The following is a 26,109-nucleotide window of genomic DNA, read 5'->3' as shown; positions in this document are numbered from 1 at the left end:
AGTTATCTTATAAAAAATTCTATCTGAACTAAAATTATAACTCGTTTGACGTTTGTTTCATTACTTTTTAGACTACCATTTTTGTGTTTGATACGAAACGAGATCGCAGAATTGGGATCTTTACATTTATACACTCATATAAAACTATCGTGTGTATCTGCTATTTCAAAACTAGTTAGTGTAATAGTACTCAATTCAAATGCCTTTTAAGACGTTATCAAGTCCTTCTATCTACAGTTAAATAGTTTAGACATAATTGGATGCTACAAATGTTTGAAAATATTTCAATTAACAATTTATTATACACAAGATACACTCATAAAATAACAAAAATAATTGAGGGGCGATTTCACCGAAGAAATGGAACGCGTTCAATGCACACTGAACCGGTTTAAAACGTATAAACGCGATTATAAAATCGAATTGCATTTCACCAGCATAAACCGAACGCGTTCACAGCAAATCCGAGTTTTATCTTCTGAACGCCCAAAGTCCGAAGTTTATCGTCGTAAAACCCGTTCAAGCCCTGTCAGTGTAGTATCAGGGTGGAACGAAAAACATACAAACAAAGACAAAAGAAATAATATCAAGATGACAGTTTTGACACATGCGTTTGATTAGTTTCATATTCTTACTTGCTATTTTGTTATTAAATTGACGCGACAAGGCCCCGAAATGATGAAAACATGTAAAATAATGGCGTGATGTCACGTAAACCTAGATTTATTAATCGCGATCAAAAGAAGGTTGTGAAATCCATTTGAAACAGAACAAGATTTACGTTACCGCGTGAAAGCGTTTCTTGAGAATTAGTTGAAGAGAGAAGTTTTATAAAACGAAGTTTTGAGTGTATCTGGTGAAATCCCACCTAACAAATAAAAACGATACAAGGACACTAAGTTTATTTTAGCAGCTGAGCAAGAGGATTTAGAAGAAGAAAATAATTAAAATACATCTACATAGTAAACTATTGCCTACAATAAAAGTTTGTTGTATCATGATTCATGGAGAAATTATAATTCGTCCATGTCCATAGTATTGTCAAAGTCTGACTTTTGGCTGGTGAATAATTTACTCTTATTAATTCTTTCTTCCCACACATGGTATAAATTATAACGTAATAATATGTGGAATGAGACCATAATGAATGGGGTACAAAGCCCCACGTCCCTTGCTGGAATTCTCTCATTTCATAAGTTTTTATTGCCCCCACTTATCACGCCGACACCAGGCCTTAACACGGAAAACACATAAATTGTAGGAGATCGTGAGGCATTTACATACGACAATCGCACCCGAGATAGGTATTAAGTAACCGGTGTAATTCGTATGTCATCATCTTCGTACGGTCATTAGGAACGAGCCACAGTATAAATAATTACAGTAGTTCCTTCTAATGGACCAAATGTAATAAAATGCACTCATATTAGCGTGATTTATGATAACTTGAAAAGGCGAAACAATATTATCATGTTACACGCACATAAAATTTGTTACTGTTGAGCGAGTTTGATTTCAAAGTGACGACTGAGTTACTCTACTGTAATATGTCTCAACTGTGGTATTACCGTTCAGTAGACTTCCATAATCCGGCTAAGTTATCGCGCGACATTTGTCCTCGGTGGCGCTACGGGGAGGTGTCCCCTCAAGTCGGGCGGGTTATACGCAGGAGCCCCGCCCTCTAGCTACCCTGGCGCTCATTCACTCGAGGCTCGGAGCCCGCGCGGGTGACTGTTTCTCGCGATCTCGTCTTACGTCGACATAAACAAGCATACGTCTCACACCCTGGACTAAACTTTAAGGTTAGTTTTATTTATTTACTTCGAAAAACCCCCCTCAGAGATTCTAAGAAGGTTTTTCGCACAACAAGTTGTAAGCGCGTAACTGTTGCTTCGAGCGTCTCGCCACTTTCGTTTTCAGGTGTTTTATGAGACATTTTCTTTAACACCTTTTGTGTCATTTGAAATGAATCTTGCGAGAGAAGGCCTTGAATTTGGCAGGCTCTTTGATGCTCAAACGGGGTCAAAAATAAGACGAGTGTGACTTTTTGTAAAGTTATCTTCTGTATATAAAAATATTGTTCTATGTCATCGTTGTTAATTTTATGTCGTATGTTTTGATTTTAGCTACAGCTTTTAGCCTATGAGCATGTTATGATTTTTAAATTCTAATCAGAATAGTTAGCTATCTGTTGAAGATATAAAATAAACATAGAGTACTACTAATACTAATTTCGATACACGTACGTTCTTTTATATTATTAACGTTTAAAATAGAATTTAAATTAACGTATGTCCCCAATTTTTTATTAAAACGTCTACTATATTATAAACTAGACGTCTATATCAATAAACTAGATAACGCCCGCTATGTTGCGCTAAAACTAAAACACCGTACATTTTTCCGGTAAAAAGTGTCCTATGTCCTTACCTGAGACTCTAAATATCTCCATTCAAAATTTCAATAAAATCAGTTCAGCGGTTTGGGCGCGAAGAGGTAATAGACAGACAGACAGACATACTTTCGCATTTATAATATTATCAATATAGTATAAATGTTCATTAGACGTAGGTCGTAGAAGTAACCATTACTTATAGAAATTAAAGCTTCTATTTTAATAACCATTGTTAACACTGCGTTGATACTTGATGGCGTAGGTGTAATCTCTCTAGACAATTGTATTACCAACTATTATTGAAATATAATTAACTATTTGTTTATAAAGTTGGTTATAAAATAACCAATTTGGTGTTACACTAGCAGCCCCCCTAGATGATGCAAATTAAAGTAAGATGATGCTAAAATTGTTATGAATGTTTACATAGAGACGGACAGTACAATACCACTTTGCTATAAAGCAAATTTTTAACCCTTGCTATTTCGTTTTTACTTCTGCCGGCAATCCTGGAGTTTATTTAAGTAATATATATTTTTTTTATCTTAATAATAAGTACTTAGAAGTTATGAAAAGAAGAAAATTATAGTTACCGTCAATTCTTGTTAATAGGCCTGTTAGTACAGATCACCTTGAATTCGGTACTAAATTGGGTACGGTAAATTATTGTTATTGATTTTTACTTTTATAATCTTTACCACTTAAAGCATATCCATACTAATATCATAAATGCGAAAGTGTGTCTGTCTGTCTATCTGACTGTCTGTCTGTCTATTGGTCTGTTACTTCTTCACCGACTGAACCACTGAACCGATTTTGCTGAAATTTGGTATAGAGATACTTTGAGTCCCGGGAAAGGACAGAGAATACTTTTGATCCCGGAAAATGTACGGTTCCTGCGCGATAAACGAGTTTTGTCGCAACGGAGTTGCGGGCGTCATATAGTTAGTAATATACATTTTGGCTACAATAATAATTATTGATATAGATTAATACTGGATTTTTAGGTGATTCTTAAGTTTTTCCATAACTAAATAATTTACATTTTTTTTCAATTATAAGATCGTAAATCGGCCTCCCCGTATACAGAAGGCTTTACACAAAAAAAAGTAGGCCTTTGTGTCCGTTGTGGATGATTTATGCACTATTTTCTGAGCGAAGTAACCACTCCTCAAATACTGTAGTGCCTGGGACAAGAATTAAATATCCGTATGGTTGCCCAAGCACATACGACGTTCTCGCAACATAGTCGGCCTAATCCAGAGGAAAGAACTAGTCAATACATCTGGGACCAACTATGGGTCCAACCATGATCAACGGGTTTCCTCACGATATTTTCCTTCACCGTATGAGCGTCCGTATAATGTACTTGAGATCAGAAATAACTCATTGATACACGCCTCCACCCGGGATTGAACCTCAGGCCGTAGCCAAAGTCCTTTTCGTTAAAAACGACGAAGAAATTCGTTATCAAAATGTATGGGATTTGACATTAGTCTTCGCAAGCGAAATGTCATTTAGCGATGACTTATGTCAAACCGCATACATTTTGATAACGAATTACGTCATCGTTTTTAACGAAATGTACTTTGTCTAAGAAGGCAGGACCCTCTACGAGTGTGAACCAAAGGTCTACCCATTAGGCCACGGGCGCTCGCTTGTCCCCAACCCGGGGCACGCATTCCCCTGCAAATAAAAAAATAGGATTAACCATCGTCGCATCTCGTTGTGTCTCGTTGTTAGCCGCAGCCTGATGATGATGAGAACCCCGGTAATATGCTCTCATGTATTCGTACAACTCACTGTAATTATGTAAGCTAATTAATTTTCGCCCTCTTCTCGGAATTATTTAATTAGTCTATGGTTCTCTGTTCTTGTATAATGTATGTTCCACAAAAATAGTTTACATGTTATACCATATGCGCACTGCTAAAAGCAGGTACACATTAGTTATATCCGTATGTTTCACAGTGGCCCATTCAATAATTGAATGCGTCAAGGAACGCAACGCCAATATTGTCATTTTTGAAGTTTTGGATACGGTCAGAGGGCATGCGTCGCGGGCATGCCTCACGTTCGCTGTTGACTGCGCTATAACGCAGTCCCCTTGGCGAACAGAAAAACGCGCGTTAGCAAAGCGTGCGCTTCAAAACGCCAAATGTGTACCTGCTCTTACTTTAAAAACATGAGTACATTTAAGGCTTACTTTTGTGTATAAACTCCGCAGAAACCGTACAATATTACATTATAAAGTGTATTATATTATACAATATTACGTAATAAATCCATTCACATGCGAACATGGAGGTAGTCGTCGATGTCACAACGAAAATATACAGGGTGTAACAAAAATAAGTGATAATACTTTAGGGTGTGTACGTGTTCCTTGTAGAGAGTTCACTGTGAAAGTAGCAGCGCTGAAAGACCAATTTTATTTTTCACTTTTGTATGGCGAGGGCCCGAGTTTTCCCATACAAAAGTAAAAAAAAAATTTGGTCTTTCAGCACTGCTACTTTCACAGTGAACTCTCTACAAGGAACACGTACACACCCTAAAGTATTATCACTTATTTTTGTTACACCCTGTATAATTAATTAAATTACTAAATTATCTTATCGCAGTTAGTTATCTTTAGATCATGAGTCCTACAAAAATTAAGTAAACAATAGACTGTAGCAGCGCTACGGAGGGTCTACGCGCTACGAAAATCGTAGCACTTGCTACGAGAATGCGTAGTCGCCACGAAAACCGCAGAACATGAAAAAAAAAATATCAGGCCAACAGGGCAATTTGAAAGTCGGTAAGTGCCAAGCGGATACAGCTCCTCTAGGGTGGGTGCAGGTTGAGGTGTTAAAAGTGCGTTGTCGCTGTATTCTGAAACATAACATTTTTGTGTGTAGTGTTCGTCGCAAAACTTTTCTGAAACGGCTGGACCGATTTTGTTATATTATGTGTGCTATCCTAGCAAACATAGCTCAACAAAAAGCGCAAAATTCTAAGGGCCTATTTCACCACTTCCTGATAAGGCTATCCACCAATTAACTTGACAGATCAAGTATGGAGAATTTGTCAAAAAAGTTGTGAATAGCCTATTAGGCACTTTATCAGAAAGTGGTGAAACAGGCCCTAAATGTTTCTTAATTATAGTCAGAAATAACAACTCCTCGCTCGGAAGATCTTTATTTGGGGCTCTTAATCCCACAATACATATGGCAAGAAAACCTCTGTCGGATCAACTATTATATAAACTGGCCTAGTGCGTGACAGTAGCGGTGTAAATCGTTTAGCTGGCAGTGACGCTGGCTTGTGTAACAGAACCTTGACTCTTGATGCGATAGCCAATACTAATATTGGCTTATGATACAACTAGCCTCAAAACTGACACCTTACAAAACTTGGCTAGCTTTATCTTTTTGTGATAAATTAAACTTTTGCTGCAATATTATGAAATCAAATTGCTATCGTATAAACAATCATCAATCAGCGAAAAGTGCCAGACAGTATTTTATTTTATGAAATAATTCTATATTGTTTTAAAGAATACCTGAAGACTTATGCTCTCCCTAGATGGTAATTCAGCATGACATGCATTTACGTGACAGTATTAATTGTTGCATAATATGCCGATAACGAAACGATCATGCGTGCATGTCATGCACATATTGCAGGACAAAAAATTAAACAACTTGTCAATAAATATACAGCACGTAGTTTGCATGTCATTCGCATCAATCAATACAATAAACAATCATGCGTGCATGACAATACGTAACGCATGTCATGATGCATGATCGTATTCATGAAAATTTAAGTTAAAATGTAGCTATTACCTAAATATTTATAAAGATACTTAAAGTGTTAGCCATACCGCCATTACGGGTATTTAATTCTGTCAGATTTTTTAAATCTTAAAAAACATTTTTAACAAAATCAAAGAGTGAAAAGTTGTGGGTTTAGGTGACAAATTATAAGACTCTTGCTTTCGCGAGCTTAAAGCTGAGCCCTCTCAGAGACCAGAGGGCAAAACGTTCTTTTGCTGAAATGTGAAAATAGTTTTATTTTATAGTTTTGCTTGGAAAAAAACCTCTTAGAAAGGCATTAAACAGTCTTATAAAATATGTTAAGTTTTTATGAACTTTGTTATGATATTAGTTTCATATTTGGATTACCATATTCTTGACGACCTCTGTGGCTCTATTAGTTTAGTGTGTGGCAGCTCAAGCCGGGGGTCGCGGGTTCGAATCCCGCCGACGGAACAAAAAGTTTTCAATGTTCCCGCGTCTGGATGTGTATTAAATATGTGTATGATTAAAAATCGTAAATGTATGTATATAGTATAAAAGTATTAAATATATTTCCGTTGTCTGGTACCCGTAACACAAGTCCTTCAGGTACTTAGGACGGGGCCATAGATATTATTATTATTATATTAAGGTTCTCGTGGGTTTAGTGATTTGAGAGACGGTCAAGTTAGGTGCTGAATAAATGCAATCAATATTGCATGCTAGAATTGTTAACTGCAAGGTGCGTCGCAGGGTGAATCGCGCTTGTAAAAAAACTATTTCTTTTGTCATGTATGCTAAGTTATATAATAATGTCCGATTTGGTTTGCGTTTACGTTTACGTTTACTTTAAAAAAAGGAGGTTACCAATTCGACGCGTATGTATGTTATATTTCCAGAAATGTCCAGTTTTTCTATATTTTAACCTATAGCAGCTTGTGAAACAATGTGCCAAATTTCAAAAGTGTATGTATGTATGTATGTTTTTATGTTTGTGCACGCATATCTCCGGTGATTCTTTTTTGTTGTACTAGGTGTTGTTCGATTTAGGGAATACTGCAAGTTTCATCAAAATCGGTTCAGTAGTTTTTGGGATAGGGAATTTTAGGCCAGTCGCGCACTAGCGGCCAGGTCGCGGCGGCCATCGAAAGTATGGTGTGGCCGCTGGCTGCCGTGCGGCCAGGTGCGCGTGGTTTATGGCGGTTTCACACTAAGGTGATTATCACGATGGCCGTCGCGACCTGGCCGCTGCGGTTTGGCCGCGGCAGCCATCGAGATAGACAATTATGTACTTTAGTATGAAACCGCCATAGACGACGCGCACCTGGCCGCAACGCGACCAGCGGCTACACCATACTTTCCATAGCCGCCGCGGCCTGGCCGCTAGTGCGCCCCCGGGCTTAATTACGTACAATTGGAAGTCGATTTTATCTTTTTAAAATACTATTTTTTATGTAAAAATACCGCGTCGCGTTTCAATGTGAGCTGACCCTTACCCCTACCTCACATACGTGGTATTTTCATTTGGAAGTCAAGGCTACAGGAGCCACGCGAGCACACACGACAACACACATACGTCCGATGTACAGTCAGCATCACAAGAGTTTACTTAGCTTTAAAACTATAACAATCCGTACTTAATAATATTAATGCGAAAGTGTGTATGTCTGTCTGTTTGTCTGTTACCTCTTTACGCCCAAACCACTGAACCAATTTTGCTGAAATTTAGTATGGAGATACTTCGAGTCCCGGGAAAGAATATAGGATTATTTTCATCCCGGAAAAATGTACAGTTCTTGCGCGATAAATGAGTTTTGTGCGTAACGGAGTTGCGTACGTCATCTAGTAATTTATACCCTTGTATTAAAACATGTGTGTCTGTGACAGTCGCAATTCTAATAATTGTTAAATTACTTATTTAAATATTTTAGTGTAATTATTAGAGTATGTACTTGACATTTGCTATTATTATTATTGATTTTTTTTTAATGTTGTGTATAGTATTTATTGGACTGCATGGTAAAATGTTACTTCTTTTGTTTATTATTGTTAACTGTATTACTTACTTTGCTGTCTGTTACTATACCGAATAAATAAATAAATAAATAAATAATGTAGGTTTCGAGGCGTTGGCGAAGCTTGCGACAAATTTTTCTTTCTTTTCCGCGCACTAAGTTAGAGAATAATAAATCTGCAAAGGAAAACTTATTTTGCGGAAACCGTAACATATCTGGTAATAAAAATAAGCTGAGGTATTTGTTTATGCTTCCATATTGTGTCGATACTCGTTCTATAATAATAGCCATTATTAATATAATTCGTAGTAAGTATTCATTTAATGTAAATGAACAAATATTCCCTCTTTTAAATATAAAGTATAAACATAGATATTATCCACCGTTCTACTATACTTATGAAGGTTCTATTATTAAGTATTTATAGATTTTAGCTACTTTTTTCTGTTGACTGTACTTACTATTTGGACGGACCGGAAGACTTCGGCGCTCGCATAGCATATACTAGTCTCAGCATTAAATCGTAAAATGTAATATTTGAGCACACGATACCGACGCGAAGTTTACATAAACGATGTAGGGTTGCCTGCACCGTATTATAAAACTTCCGTTTTAAACAATTAACAGTAAAAAAGACAGGTAGCAAGATCGAAGGAGCTTTTAGTCCTATATTTAAAATAAAGATTCTTGTTATAAAAAACGGTTAAAAAGATCATCTGATAAAAATATAGCAAAAAGCCAGTCAGTAACACAGATAATATACCCATATCTTGATCTATTTCTGTGGTCAGTATTCACTGCCGTCTCCCGTGGACTCTCGCAACATGGGGGTCCAAGTACACTACCGACCTTTTACAGGTTGAAGGTTTACAGGTCGTAAAAATCCAGAAGATAAAGTGCACGGTGAGGACTGCTACTCATCATGATGATGATGATGGTGGATGACAGTCACTTATCGAGGTGATGAGATAGACATGGTTATGTTGTCACTCATCTGGCAATTATTTATTTAAAAAAAAAAGCAGATATATTCCATATAAATCAATGCCGTGCTTGATGAACGTTGTTTACGAAATGTCCCGTAAATTGTCAAAACATTTTAATCTGTGCAAACGAGAGTGTTATCAGATGAGCGCGTGGTCGCCGGTCGATCAATAGCTTTAATAAATTATTACCGCCCGCCGGCGACGCCTCCACAACACCTTTTATGTTACCGTCACACGATCAACGCTTCAAGATTCTTCTCTTTCTCCTCGAAACCTTCAAATGTCTATTTTCATTTAATGTGAAGTCCTTTATAGGACTTAATGTAAAGGTAGACAAAGTCAGCGTCTATGTTTTTCATTACAGCGACGAAGTTTTGTTAAATTAGTGGCCATCCTAAGATGCATAAGCATTTTCATGTAATATGCTAATATACATATATAAGCGGGCCCCTAGACGATCAATTTTATTGTGCAAAAATGATTGACCGTCTAGGGTTGATATTGAATGCCTTTCAATATTATTGTCAATTGTGCAATAATATTGTTTGGTAATTGATATTGCACAATAAAATTGATCGTCTAGGGTAGTAGAAGTAGTAGAACTAAGAGCATAATATTATGAAATTGAAATGTCAAAACAGCTTAACTCCGCTCAATATTTTGTATGCTGCTGCTGGCTGCATCGCGTCTCGTTACGTCTCCTCATGGTATAAATAGACCCCAAAAGTAATAAAATTGAAAACTTGTTAGACTTAAATATGAAGTTACAGAGAAAATATTTCATTCCAATCCTTTCCAACTATAGAAAAAGAACTCAGATCTTCACAGTAACGTTCAGGGAATCCTTTTAAAATAATTTTCAATATCACAGCTAGGAAGTCGACAATCGAGTATTTGTAACGAGTGGACAGTAATGGATTCACGTCGGGTTTTTCACTTTTTAATAATCTGCTGCATCGGACGGCACCGGCGTTGAATTTTAACAAGCAAAAACGATTGTATGAATAAAGACTCGTGAAGTGGCGAAGTTAAATGGTCGTTAGTCGTTGTTATTTCCATAGTCGTCGTACGATTGTAATATTGATGGGTCTTCAATTATCTTCACACCCCGGTTCGGTAGCGCGTGTTCGCAATTTCGAGCTCAGAACTGGCCGTGACGGTGTGTTAGGTTAGTAGTTCTATAATAATAATATCTAATGGACGCTTCACACCACGTCAGTCTGGCCCTGTGGTAAGTACCTAAATGACTTGTGTTACAGGTACCTGACAACGGAAACATATTTATTACTTTTATACTATACATAATATATTTAAGATTTTTATTATATAATACACATATTTAATACACATCCATGACCCAGAAACTTCTAAAACTTTTTGTTCCGTCGGCGGGATTCGAACCTGCGACCCCCGGCTTGAGCTACCAACGCGCTCACCACTGAGCCACAGAGGTCGTCAAGTTATTATTTCTATTGTTATTATAAAAAAAATGTTATTAGTATTAAAAATATGTGATATCTATAAAAGACAAACAATAACAAACCTATACAAACAAATACAAAACGTATTACTTTACTTAAATAAAATACTGAGAAAATAGGTATATTTTCCTAACCTGTAGGGTTATATCCATATCTGTTAACTTTTTTTAATTTTATTTTTTTTTCTCTCTCTGCGCGGACTGCGCTTGTATGTTATTTTTTTTTCATTCGATAATTTAGTCAGCTGGCTTTATTTATGCTTGAAAAATGTATCCTTAGAAAATATAATAAAAAAAATATTACAAAACACTTACCTACTAAGTATATAATATTACTATATTATAATATGTACTTTTTTCCATTTATAGTCTAAACGCATTTTCGAACTATTTATTTTGTAATAATTTTCTGCTAGTTCATAAAGATAACTTAATCAGTAGAATGGTCAATTTTGAAATTTTTACTCATAATGAAATAATCGCGTATCATTATCGCGGCGGCGGCAACCCTACGCGCGCCGTAATAATATTTCAGATGTCATATCAGTCGCACATTTAAATGTTGTTTCGAGGATGTTTCGACCTTTCCCACTTCAAGAAAAAGTTCACCTACACAAATGAGGCTTTTAGGGATATCTACGTGATAGAAAAACGTTTGGTAGTATGTAATATAAACTTGATATAAACGTGATACGTTTTCAAATGCCATAGAAAACTTTGATCGGAGTTATTTAGTGTTATATTTGTTTTGAGGGCTAATATTTTATAATGTACTTACAATAAATAATGGACCTATTTATGCATAACAAGTCCAACCTACACGATGACAATTCTGAGAAAAAGCCGTTTTTTTTTAATTGTGTACTCTTTCAAACTGATTGTTATTTTAAGTAAATTTAATTTACAATAGTATATTTTGTAATTTATTCTATGCGTACAAACATAAATATGTTAAAAATTACGACTATTTCTAACAAAAAATAAACAAAAACAGAACGGTTTCTTTTGGAAAAACTATCTAAGTGTGGGATACATCCCCTCCAAACAGAACCCCTCTTCAGATTTATTACACAAGTCAACATAATTTTTGCGCATGAGTTCTGTGCACCCGATTTGGATGTCTAACATCTAATTAGTCATAGAAACAATGATTTTAACTTATAAAATTTGCTTAAATTATATAAACTGAGGCCTCATGAACTTTCAAATTTTGTAGAAAATCTGCATTATTTTTCTTTCGGTTGTGTAGTAATAGAATGAAATATGTATTCATTATTTTTTAGTTTATATTGTTGCTTATATACCCAAAAAAAGATTGAAATGAAAAAAATATATAATTTAGATTTAAAACTTAATATTTTTTGTATCTAGGTGAACATAATATTCTACATATATCTTGTTGTATGCTTCGGCAGTAAGTACCTACCTGATATCAGCGTTGCAAATAATGCATTACTTTAGTTAATGCATTGACGTCTATTGATGACTCATTATTTTAGTAATGAGTAATGAGACATTTTCATTACTCATTACTTTTAGTATTGAGTAATGGAGTCAGTGTTTTTTCCTGAATTGCCGAATCGGGAATTCTGTTCGTACCAAGTTGGAGATCTCATCGTCCTGATTAAAATCAGCCCTCACTCGGGGGGTCTAGGACTAAAGATGGCCGAGTTATGAGCCGAGGAGTTTTCTTCCAGGGGGAGGGGGGGGGGGAAGTTTCACGAGAGTGATGTTGATGAAGTCTCGAAAGTTTGCTTGCCCAAAGGTACTTGTGCCTTAGCCGGGGGGATCCCTCGCTGGGTATGTCTCTTTTGTGTCGGGCCTTGATCACCCGTCGCCCTTATAATATTATCAACAAAAAACCAGCCACGTGAGTCTTTGTAAAATATTAAGAACTAAGCCTTTTTTTAATATGCAATCAGCAACCAAGTCGCATGATTCTACTTGCCTAATTAAAAAAGAAAATCGAGAGACCATTTAGTTTGGATCTATATAAAAAAAACAATACTCATTAATTTGTTACTTGGTAAATTTGTTGTGAAAATGTTTTGTTCTGAAAAAATTGTTAGATTATTACGATCTTCATAGGGTCGATAAAAGAGCCATTTTGGAATACTTCTGCATTATTAACTCAATTTTGGCAATGGTGTGGATTGGACTCATTTTGCATAAATAGGGTCAATTATTAGAATGTAATATCTAGGGAGATTGGAAAAGGTTATTATTACTGTCAAGACTCCTATTCTTAATAATATAATACAAAATAAAACACTAAAACTCTATTGAAATGGTAATTAAGTCTTTATTAAATTTCTGAACAAGAGTAAGATTTCAACTCGTCCAACTTTGGGTCGTAAAAAAGAAATTATCTTCTCTGAAGTTCCTCTCAGAAGTTGGAACTTTTCATTATTCATTATTAATTTATTATGATTCTTCACAGAGATAAGAATTTAAAGGAAATTTTATTACTTAAACCCTTTTCAAGTTGACTGCATCGTTATTTTTATTCCTGGTGCTCAGATGTTCTTTTATAACGAAACTAGATGTCCTGGTGAACTTCGTGTCACTTTAAAACCTTCCCTGGACTTCTACGAATATTTTAAGACTAAAATCAGCTCAATCCGTTCAGCCGTTTTCGAGTTTTAGCGCGACTAACACATTTAAAAATCCATTTTTGTATATAAGAAGATATGTTTTCGTCTACTCAGAGCAATTAAAATGATTAACTATATTATTATCCTTATGGCATTGGCAAAAGGGTCTAGTGGAAACCAAAATCACTGTGTCTGTACTAATAATGTTTGACGACCTCTGTGGCTCAGTTGGTGGGCGAGTTGGTAGCTCAAGGGTCGCGGGTTTGAATTCCGCCAACGGAACAAAAGTTTTCAAAAGTTCCTGGGTCATGGATGTGTATTAAATGTGTATATTATATAATAAAATTCTTAAATATATGTATAGTATAAAAGTATTAAATATATTTTCATTGTCTGGTACCCGTAACACAAGTCCTTCAGGTACTTAGCAGGGGGCCAGACTGACGTGGTGTGAAGCGTCAATAGATATTATTATTATTATAATGTATAGGACAAATCCTTCGAAATATATTAGAGTACTAGATAAATCACCTAAAATTCGTTTATCGCCCGAGATACGCTCGTACATTTTCCCAGGTTGAAAAGTGTCCTATGTCCTTTTTCGGGACTCAAAGTATCTCCATAACAAATAGCAAAATCAGTTCAACGGTTTGGGCATGAAATAACAGACAGATAGACAGCCATACCTTCGCTTTTATAATATTAGCATGGATAAAACACCTCAAAATGATGAAATCAACTAAACAGCCCGTCCTATTTATGAAGGACTCGAGAATCACGGAGGCGTGTTCGTAGTCTAATTTATTTCATGCTTATTTCGCAGGCGGCTCACAATAAAGACACAATTTCTGAAGAAATGTAACGTCCCTTTTCTAATCTTTTATGAATAATCTCTCCCGTTCCGTAAATACTTCGTGAAAATTCTGTTTGGAACATCATCATCAACATTTTATTTTATGTCGTGTACTTATATAGTTAATGATTTGAATTTGTGGTGATTTGTAACTTAAATAAGCCGCATTTATCATCAGGATCTGTTTTGAAGTCAAAGTTTGACTCGGCCGTGTCGGCAAATAAGTATTTGACTGTACAACCTTCGTTGCGCGCCCTAAGACATATTTAGCTTGTCCCTCGGGCTGTGGGCACCCCTGAGATCATATTAAATAAGGGTTTTCGTGATTGGTTTCACTGCTGATCCTGGCGACACAGGAGTTGCAGTGGTGGGAAGTGTAGTTGCCCGTTAAAAAAATAACAGACACCTATTAATACTAGCTGATATAGACGCACAGTATAGACGCCTCTATCTGTCTAGACGGAGGCTTCAGTGTTACAACAAAACAATCACAATAAACACAAATATATTTTGCTGCCGCGAAAATATATTTGTTTCACTGTTGTTGAGGAAAAGTCTAGTACATTGGAATTGTTTATTCAGGAGACAAATAACGAGTCATCAGCCGCCATTTTCCTGTCGACGAAAACACTTATTAAGATCACTCTCGTGTGATGTGCTACATACATAAACATGGCACTTCACACATCTGATATAATGTAATGATGTATACAGCAGGATATAACAAAACTAAGTTATAATATTTTAGGGTGTATATGAGTCCCGTGTATAGAGTTCACTGTAAAAGTGCAGCGCCGAAAGAGCATTTTTTTTCACTTTTGTGTGGGAAAACTCGTGACGCTGGGGCACTTCCCCAAACAAATTCTCCCCAAAAAAAACTTGCCCGTTCAGTACTGCTACTTTTACAGTAAAGTGTAAACTCTACACAAGGGACACCTACACTCCCTAAAGTATTATCACTTAGTCTTATGTTACATCCCGTATTACAGCACGATACATTACATTTTTCTAGAGAAATCGTCATAATCCATAAACGGATAGCTAGTGTATAATTATTATGTTTTATGTAATGTACATGTATCTACCTAATGGGTACATTAATATAAATTATAGCTGCCGTATGTGAAGCCTCTTAAACCTTTTTGATATAGCAATGCAGTTTTCTGCCTGTTTACTAATCATTGATAAATTGATACTCTCATCCATGGGCGTACCCAGCTAGGGGCAGGGGGAGGGCAGCTGCCCCCCCCCCGGAAGATAAAATAAACATCAATTTTCCTGGCAAGTGAGAATTAAAAACGTGTTACCTACTTTGCGCAAAATGAAGTGTTGGAAACAAAATATATTTACAGTCAGATTAATAAAAGTCAATTTTCATGATTTTTTGTTTCAATCAAGGTACCAGACCGACCACCTTCTCGAAACAGGTATGCTGCCCCCCCTAGCTTAAATCCTGGGTACGCCCATGCTCGTATCTACAGTAATAATAATTTTATAGTGTCCTTTGCAATCATAGTATTTCTATGGCAATGACAGACGCTATCTGAAAAAACATCTTCCCTGAAAAAACCATTTGCCAACATTATTGCTTGTGTGGTGGTGGTGTTGGTGGTGTTTGCAGGTTCTTGCATGCGAGTGTACGCATAGGCAGTGTGGGAGAGGAGTTAGGTGCCGCTGTACGCATGCCTATGAGTACACTCACTCATTCACTTAAAGGTTGAGGTTTATTTCGCGAAATATTGCTAAAAATAATATCAAACTAAATTTTAAAAACCATTAGCCCAGTCAAATAAGAGGTTGACCTCGGAAAATCGACATCTCTAAAATCTTGTATTTTGGCATCCTTAAGCAGTTCTCAAAATTAGGATAGACTGTGCAGTTATTGAGCCTGCGCAGGCGACCAGCGCAAAATCAAAAATGAATTCTTTCGAGTGACACCTGTACAGGTGACCTCTCCGGTAGACCGTAGCGTGTATGGCTTACATTACATTAGGGCTATATTTCTACGGGACACTACAACGGCGCACGTCAATTCAGTCCACCTTGTCAAAACGCTCAATTTATATACAATAATAATATATTATGTAGATTGTAGGTACATAATCAATACGAACTAAATCGATATAGACTATTATTGTACATGCTTCATGTATTTATTTTGTTGTCTTAGAAATTATTTTATTATGATTTTGTTGCAATGTTTTAATAAGCCTTTAAAGATGTAAATATTAGGCAATAGACAGCCCGAGCAAGCGGCAAGTCGGTTTATAAAATATGTATTTAGGTACTTTTTTATCAAATAAAGTTCAGTTTTGAATAGCTCATTTAAAATTATAATATTATATAGTTGCAATATGAAATTCATACTGCTTCAAAGACTGCTACACAGCCTAAATCAGGCTGTATTTAACGATTTATGCGCGTTGGCGCCGCTATTTAGATACAATTGCTTGTGATTTTAGAATCAAGCCTTAGCTACGTATACGTATGGTTCTATGCGTTTAGTGTGGCTAGAATTCAAACACTCATCCCTAATCCTTTATAGACCTCGGTAGTCAGACACTCTGTGAACACGAGAGCCTCAAAGCCCGGACGGTCTAAGCTCTAACTGCATCAATTAGTGCACTAAGCGTTATGAAAACGTATTAGCATAAGAGCCTTCGTCAGCTTAATCACATTCCTAGTTGGCTCCTAAACTAATAGGGTAATGCAATTTGTCAAGTTCTCACCGATTCGACCATGACTATATTAAATATCAGCAATCGAGCCCTTATCGGAGTTGCTTTCGTTTCTTTCACTGTCGAAATTTGAAAATGTATGGAATTTTTCGCTTAGTGCCAGAACCTACAAGGATTATTAAGTGAAAATATTACATATTATTATAACAATACAAAGTGATAATATGCCTTGTATAGAGTTCACTCTGAGAGTAACAGCGCTAAAAGAGTAATTTATTTTGTGATTTGTTTAAGACGAGCGCCCCAGCGTCATGACATTGCCCAATGCTCATGGAATTTAAAAGAAATAGCGCTACTAACTATAAAGCTGCTACTTTTACAGTGAACTCTACACAGGGGACTCACACACACCGTAAACTATTATCACTTTGTTGTGTTACATTCTGTAAAAAGCGTATAAAGTCGCGACTAGCGTCAAAAAATAATTGTCTTCTCCAATAACAACACTCGTAAACCTTTTTTTTATTTGAAAATGTTTCATTAAAAAACAGGCTAACTGTGAACGCGGCCCTATGTCATCGAAATCTGTCGGACCGTCATCTCGGATGGAATGAGGTGGAATGATTTATTCCTATTTTTAGGAGTTCCCGGCACCGACATCAATGCGATATAGGTCTACCAGGATCTGATGGCAAATTTGGATGGCAGATTTTCAACAAACATCCTTGATCATTGGAAAAAATTTTATATTTGCATGTTTCACACACAGAATCAACCGCTATAAGGAAAAAAAAGGATCAAAATGTTTTATTCCCAATACCCCGGTATTGCTAGAGTCAATTTATTTTCTCACTTTTTGCCATCAGATTCTGGTAGACCTATACTTAGAAATGGTTTCTGCCACTTGCACGGATAATGTAGGTTTTGTCGGCGCCTGTTTTGCATGTAGGTAGATGTTTGTTTTGCATGTAGAGTTTTGCACTAGATGGCGCTGCGCCAAGATTCGTTTATAGCGCGGGCGTACATTTTTCCGGAATAAAAACTATCCTATGTCCTTTCCCGGGACTCAAATTATCTCCATGCCAAATTTCAGCAAAATCGGTTCAGCGGTTTGGTCGTGAAGACGTAACAGACAGACAGACAGACACACTTTCGCATTTATAATATTAGTATGGATATCTGAATAACAAAAACCAAATGTAAAATAAGTAATCTAAAATATCATTTTATGAAAATTTTACCTAGCTAGATTGGTTTTTCGTCTCCGAAACATAATTTTATCGAAATCCTTCGAGCCGTTTTCGAGGTCTGAATAAATATAATATGAATATATTATAAGAATTGCTCGCTTAAAAGTTTGATTAGATAATGCCCTCCAGCCAAGCCATCTATGATTTTATAGTCCCAAATGTGTGTGCGTAGTACATAAGAACATTTCCGCAACGCTTTTAAAAGCTTTCGTAGAAGTTCTTTAAAATAAAATAGTACTGGCGAGTGGCGTTACTAAGTGGACTGAATTCGAAGGTACAGTGATCCCAAAGTGATAATGCGCATAGAAATTTTCGTAATATTTCGGCAACGGTCGTATTTCCCGAGCGTCGGAAGACGTCGCTGTAAGCGAACAGCGCTTTGCAGCGACGTCGAGGCGCCTGACGTTGCTTGGACGTTACCATGGTAACGCCGCGATGGCTTCCCGGTGAGTTCTTGCCTCAGTTTATAGCACTTATTGACCGACCGGCGACAGCCACCGGCTATAATACTTCTATAATATTTCCTTTGAACAAGGTGCACAATGCAAGTGCATTGTTTGGGGCTCTTACGTTTTATAGATTCGGGTGTTTCCGTGATTACTTACGACAATTAGCGAAGATTTCCATTCGCATTATTAATTTGGGAGTACTGTAGATATACTGAAAATAATTGAGCATATAATATATTATATTATGACTGTTATAATATTATGTTAACATGGTATTTCAATTTGGCATGAATTTGGTTGGACTATAAAATGATGTCCATTTTTAATAAAATGTACTTTTTGCGGGATTTTATGCGGTCCAGCGTGCAGTATTAAATTTTTAAGCCGCTTACAAGCGGTAATACACTTTTCCAAGCCCCTAAAATGTACTAGGTATAATATTTTTATATTTTTACCGAGAAGTTAAGTTATCTAATATAAGTTATTAGTTATTACTTATTAGTTATAGTTATTACCATTGTAATAAAATTTTGAAAGTATTATAATTAATTAGTATGGTATGTTCGCTACTTCAAAACTAGTTATTTTGCCTAAATTTCATAATCGCAGAATACACAGATTTTATAATACTTTCATTGACCTACATAAAAGCGTATATTTCCAACAGAATATCACCAATTTTTCCGCTACTTAGCTGATACACTGAGTTATAAAATGTGAACAAACCACTAATAATTTTAGGTCCCAAAATGTAAGTCCCAAGTTTTAGGCGAATTGTAAAGCATTTGACCACGTAAAGTAGGTTAAAATTAAAATAAACAGGTATTATGATCGAGCGGTATAAGAGGCACTCGGCGCGGCCCCGCGTCTCTTTGCTCGTCACGATGTACATGTTACAGTTTTGCCGGCTTTTTCAGTTTTAACTCATTAAATACTAGCTGACCCGTGCCCACTTCGACGGAATTGCTTGAAAACTTTCTTTCTAGTTTTTGGACTAAAATCCAAAATTATATGCAATCTCAATTCTCACCTAATATCAATTAATTTCCTTTATTACATATTTTCCTTAGCCCTCTGGATAAAGATAATAAATTAAAAACCATTATCTTCATCCAGAGGGCTAAGGAAATGTTTAGACGAGCCTGAGCAGACTTAAAAGAAGAAAAAACATAGAGATTTAGATACAAGGCAACAAGGCGCAAACTTTAAGGACACAGTATCCACTAGGTTTACACAAACAGTCACAAGATACCATGACAATAGTCACAATATGATTACATAAGACATAATATTATACGGATAGTTATGTATGTGAATGGTGATAGTGTTAAGTCCGCCGAAGCGAGCTAATCCGGGCGATGGCGGACAGAGCGAATGGGCTCACCTCACCCAATTCACTCACTAAAGGTTATCTGTAATCTCTAATACCTTTGGGACTAATGCGTCCCTACGTTTATGTTCTAATTATGAAGATTATAGCAATGTTTGTGTAATATTATAATTTAAATTAATTAAAAATAATAGTTTTCTTAACGTGCCGTCTCCTTTGGGAGGTTGGTGATTATTAAAAAAAACTATATTTAAAAAATTTTCAGATTCTGGAGCCAAGATATCCGTTTGTGGCCAAGCCTTTTGCTAACATGATAAGATAAAAGAGTTCGTACTTTTTGTTGTTTTTGTCGCATTAAAAATGATTATAAAATTGTAACAAGAATTAAGTATTATTGCGCATAATACACGCAGTAATGTAGAACCTAACCAAATACTTCTCTTATCTTTCAACCTTCCTTTTTTTGGGATCAGATGGACTAAGTAAAGTTATCCAAAAGCTTTGCGTCCTGTTTTATATTCTGAAACAGACTCCTATTCCATTTACAGTGCATAAAAGTTGCTCTACTTTAGTCTTTCACTGCATTTGTTGTGTCCGAACCGTTAAAATAAAAGATGTAATTTTTAATTTAGGTTTCCGTTTGGCTGCTGTCCAAGGTCGGCTTTTTGAAAATAGCTTTATTTAGAAACAGCAATTAGCAACTGTTTATCATCTCTAGCTGTACTTTGCCCTAGCTGCACTTAGCTCCAAAACAAAGGTTGCTTTTGGAATAGCAATTAGAAGTGTTTAGGTTTGTGTTGACCTGTATTCGGCTGTTGATTCCTGTCGGAAAGTCAAAGTTATTGTTTAAAGTCAATAAAGTAATAGTTTTTTAACCCTTTTTAACCCCTGTCGCAAAAAGAAGGATGTTATAAGCTTGACGTGTCTGTCTGTCTATGTGTGTGTGTGTAAAACACAAATGAAAGAAAATTAAAAATCTTCATGTGACTAATATTTACTTGATCGGTACCTACCTAAATAACCACATTAACGCTATGATAATCATTTTACGGTATCCTTCCTTTTTTTTAAGATACTAGCTGTCCCGGCAAACGTCGTTTTGTCCATATTGTTTTATTTTAGTGACTAATATATAATAGACCTGGCTCTCTTAGGTACTTTCAAATATTTAAGAAAATTTTAATAGCGTGTAATATTCTAACTCTGAAAAGAACTAATAGATCTAAACTCCCCTCTCGCACGCGACTCCCGCCTTGATGACGCCCACTTCGCAACGGGCCGTGCAGTAGAAATCGTAATACATATTTTAATTTCGCCATAACTTCAAAACCAAATGTCCAATTTTAGTCATTCAAAGACTAAATATTATCTACATAAACTGTACTTAGTGATTGAATAATTTATTTTGATAAGGATTAATAGCATGCATTAAATGTAGTCCAAAAAAATTCAAGTTTTTTTTAATAAAAAAAAAGTTGTTGTGCCTTACTCGACATAGATAGGTATAGTGTGTCGCGGACTTTTTTGTAGATATTTATAAGATCTACAATTGATTAGGACATTTTATGGTTCTATCTTTTATAGTTAAGGCAGCGTACGCTAAATAAGTAACTTTTCTGGTTGATTTTTTATCGTACGCAAACCTATTTTTTCCTAAATAAAATTTAGCCTATGTTACTCGTGGATAACGTAACTATCGAATGGTGAAAGAATTTTAAAAATCGGTTCAGTAGTTTTTGAGCCTATTCACTACAATTATACAAACAAAATATACCTCTTTATAATATTAGTATAGATAAATGAAATTTTACAAAACATACTGAAATTTTCTGGAATGATCTGGAAAACTCCGGGCTTAATAACGCTCGCGATTCAAATTGTGCCGGAAGTTGCAGTGAAGTGGACCGCTGGCCGGATGTCCGGCGTGTGTGTGTACTTGTATGTGTGTTTACGCAGCCGTTACACGTAAACGTAAACATAAATATATTAAATAACCTGCCAATATATTTTTTTATTCGCCCATAGTGTCCCACTGCTGGGTAAAGGCCTCCCTCAGGATCTTCCACTGTTCTCGCTCCTTGCACCACCAATAATATTAGAAGAATGAGTGGAAGAATCGAACAAGTAACATTTCGTAACACACGGACAATAACTCATATTTTCCCTAATTATTTTAATAAAACTTGTGACTTATTTACTTCATAACCAAGCTAATATATCTGGCTACACATAATATAATCCATACTTTTTCTATTTCAAATATTTTTTCCGGCCCTAAAGCCTCCATTAAAACAAAAAAACAGGAAGTTTTTTCATGTTACTTACCCTATTCATCCACTCACGTCTTGAATTTATTATGATAATATACTATTTCAACAGGGCCCTGTGATCACTTTTAGTATTTACATAGCTTTATTCTTAAAGTATGGTCACCGCACAGGTAGATATTCGTCCTTTGACCTATAGCCTGTTAGGCACTTTATCAGAAAGTGGTGAAACAGGCCCTTAATCTCTACTCAAGAACTTGCAAGTCTCATCTCGCCTTGTTGAAGTACGATGTCAAGTTGTGATGAGTTCAAAGATTCGTCTTGTTGATAATAATTCTGGCGGACGTTCAGCTGAGTCTTCGACACGGTAATTCCACTGTTATTGGGAAACTTTTCCGAGGAAAATGGGAAAATTTGCGAGGATTCCAAATTCAAATCGCGACCGCTGGACGAGAAAGTTTCGGTAACAAAACAATTCCATTTCCTGTTTTTTGGTACAATAAATTATAGTTGTAATTAATATGAATTCTCGTGTTCTAAAATTGAACTGGCGATTTTCGTTTTACTATTTGTTTGCCCAAAGTATATTACTTAGTATATATTTATTAAATCATAATCAACGCACATCCAAACCTGCATACTCCAGGTCGCTACCATACCATAGCATACTCGATATTTAAAGTCTCTAGCCAGTGTACGCTTATCCAGCATTGGTTGGAAACTTGAATTTTCATGTGTTTTATATTACTTATTATGATGTAAATTGTAACCAATAAGACGTGTCCACTAAGGTGACGCCGCGTTAAAGTAAAAAACCGTGTTGGATATGTTTTAGATTAGAAAACAAGCAACGGAACAGCAAAAAATGGAAAGGGCGAAGCGACAAAATGGTTTTTGTCGCGTAATTTAAAAACCATAAATACATTTCATGTAAGCGATGGGCTATATGAAATGTATTAAATCACTCTCCTCTGTTGACAAAATAGGAATCCCTCTTTTTTGCAGAGGTCTTTTTACCCGACTGCCAGGAGGGTTTATATGTGTTTGATTGATTATTCTGTGTTATAAAAGTTGACCAATCGTGTTATGCTATGGGTAATTCAAAGACAAAGACATAATGAATACTGACAATGAACTTTAATTTCTTAGCTTTAGTCATTGCTGAGAAAAATCGATATCGCTACAGCCAAATTATCAAGGCGTCGCCTTAAATATTTATTTAATACTAGCTGTTACCCGCGACTTCGTCCGCGTCAACAAAATGTAAAATACATAGGTAAAAAATAAAAAAAGTAAAAAAATGTCCTCCTCCTTTTTGGAAGTCAGTTAAAAAGTAGCCTATGTTACTCCTTATTACATCAGCTATCTGCCAATAAAAGTCCCGTCAAAATCGCTCCAGCCATTTCGGAGATTAGCCGGAACAAACAGACAGACATACAGACAGACATACAGACAGACATACAGACAGACAAAAATTCTAAAAATTGTTATTTTGGTGTAAGTACCGTCTAAACATTCATATGCATGTAGTAAAAAACGGTTATTTTAATATTACAAACAGACACTCCAATTTTATTTATATGTAGGTATAGATGTATAGATTTTGCCCTAAAGCTAAAGCGTGTGTCTTGAACATTACCTACCTCACACCGAAGAAATTAAAATAATCGGCCTAGTAGGAGTCGGACTCGCGCACGAAGGGTTTCGTATCGTTATAGAGAAAAAATAGCCCAAAATTTTTTTTTTTTTGGATGAGAATTGAGAGCCTCCCCTTAAATTTTTATTTTATTTAAATATCATTAAGTATTAATTATTAAAGTAGACATGATCTTTATGAACACATTGCCTGTTAGTTGCCATTATTGATATAGAGCAAATAGAGCAAAAAAGGCCAAAAAATAACGTTTGTTGTATGGGAGCCCCCCTTAAACATTAATTTTATTTTGTTTTTAGTATTTGTTGTTATAGCGGCAACAGAAATACACAACATGTGAAAATTTCAGAAGTCTAGATATAGCGGTTATTGAGTTACAGCGTGGAGACAGACAGACCGACAGACATTGAAGTCTCAGTAATAGGGTCCCGTTTCTACCCTTTGGGTACGGAACCCTAAAAACATAATATTTTATTATTGTCACTCAAATAGGTACTCAATCAATATTTAATATTATTTGATACGCATAATATCATTGTAGTCCAATCAAATTACGAAATAAATAAACATGAACGAACACAGTTTGGAGATTTTAAGGATCGATAGGGGGTCGTATTCTGAGCATAAATTCCAATTTGAGGGGTTCTACTGAGGTCAGTTCAAGGTCATTTCGATGGAAACGCGTTTAATTCGATATCTCGAGAGTGATTAGTGTTAGGCAAAAAATTGTAGAGAGCTTTTCTCTTCCAAAATAAATTTACTAACTTTTGTATCTCAAACTATTTTTTAACATTAATATTTTTCAACTTATTACTCCCGCAAGGCAAAAATTCTACTTTTTTTCTATTTTTCGACGTTTTCTCCCCAACCATTCAATTTTATTAAACTTTAGTTTTTGCCGATCATCAAAGTCTAGATATTTTAATTATGAACAATTTTTTTCTTAAACTTTTTTTTCTATTCGGAGCTATGCATTACTTTACCGAGCGAAATCCGCGCCGGAAGAGAAAAGGTCTCTACAATTTTTTGCCTAACACTGATCATTCTCGAGATATCGAATTAAACGCGTTTCCATCGAAATGACCTTGAGCTGACCTCCGTAGAACCCCTCAAATTGGAATTTATGCTAAGAATACACCCCCCTATCGATCCTTAAAATCCCCAAACTGTGTTCGTTCATGTTTATTTACCCATTTTGAGCCGTAATTTTACTGGAGTATTGTAATTATAAACTGAAGGAATGTATAATTTCTTATAAATTATGTACGAGTGATGTTCCAAAACGACCACTGATCTCCCTCAACCCTATTCATTACAGTCTCGTGAAATTACAAAAACAATTTGTAATAACACAATCTAGCCATATTATCCATACTTTATACTTACAGGGCTTCCCAAACTGTACGTCGTGTACTCAAACTGCAAGTCAACACAACCAAATCGACTGAGTGCCGCGCACATTATGTCCACAAACTATTTAGAATGCTAACGCATAATATTATGTCAATCATACATCCCGGCATTCCCGGGCAGACTAAATCATCATCCCTGGTTTCAGAAGCTATGCTCAGAAAAGCAAGCGCAGCCTTCACATTTGCCAGCCTTGCTGGCTTTTATATCTTTCATAAATTATATCTCTTTCAATTTTTATGCTCATGTTTTGATTTGGTCATCATTTCCTAATAAAAATATGAATATCCAAAAGTGTGTTTGGGGGCTGGGTTGAGGGGCGTCGTAAAGAAATGACAAAGTCCCAAGGGCGTCACAGTACAAGTAAGTTTGGGAAGCTCTGCTATAATATACTAAAGTGGTTTACGAAGTATAAATTAGCGGCGTTTTGCACTTTTTTGGGATGGTTAATAATAACTGTATCAATACTTGATCAAAAATTCGATATACCGGGATAGTAAACCGCCGGGGCGACGTAGGAGAGGAAGTAATGTCTTACTGCCGGCACTCCTTGAGTGAAACCCTTTGTTTATTTCCTCCGTACCTACGTGTGGCTTTATTACATAGGAAGACATAACTATCCTTTTGGTGATGTCTATAAAATTAACATCTGTATAATAATAAGTCAATTATGATAATATTATATTTAATTATTGTGATACAAATCATACATAATGTACCATTACACCATTACACTTCATACATTATACATGGCGCGGTTTGCGAAAACAACGTTAATAATAAATCTTCATGAAGCTACTGAAAAGGAAAAATAAATGTAGACACAACAACAGAATGAAAAACATAATATTTTGTCGCAGAAAATACGACTCTATACTGAGATACTATTAATTAATTAGACTTATTAATGTATGCCACATACTTTATTACCTCCTCGACCCTCGGGCACCCCGAGGTCATAATATC

General features: G+C 35.8%; 1 protein-coding gene across 2 annotated transcripts in view; it reads left to right on the top strand.

Moving 5' to 3' along the window:
• The first annotated feature begins 1,717 nt into the window (after positions 1-1,717).
• Positions 1,718-26,109, top strand: part of LOC121727779 (calbindin-32) — an 88,991-nt gene continuing 64,599 nt past the window's right edge. For both annotated transcript variants that reach the window (XM_042115970.1, XM_042115807.1), the window contains exon 1: positions 1,718-1,802. The gene's annotated coding sequence lies outside the window, so the exon portion shown is untranslated. The remainder of the gene's footprint in view (positions 1,803-26,109) is intronic.

This window comes from Aricia agestis, chromosome 1 (genome assembly GCF_905147365.1).
Source record: "Aricia agestis chromosome 1, ilAriAges1.1, whole genome shotgun sequence".
Classification (NCBI taxonomy): domain Eukaryota; kingdom Metazoa; phylum Arthropoda; class Insecta; order Lepidoptera; family Lycaenidae; genus Aricia; species Aricia agestis.
Note: the sequence above shows the minus strand (reverse complement) of the source record. Positions and strands in the feature narration are given on the sequence as shown.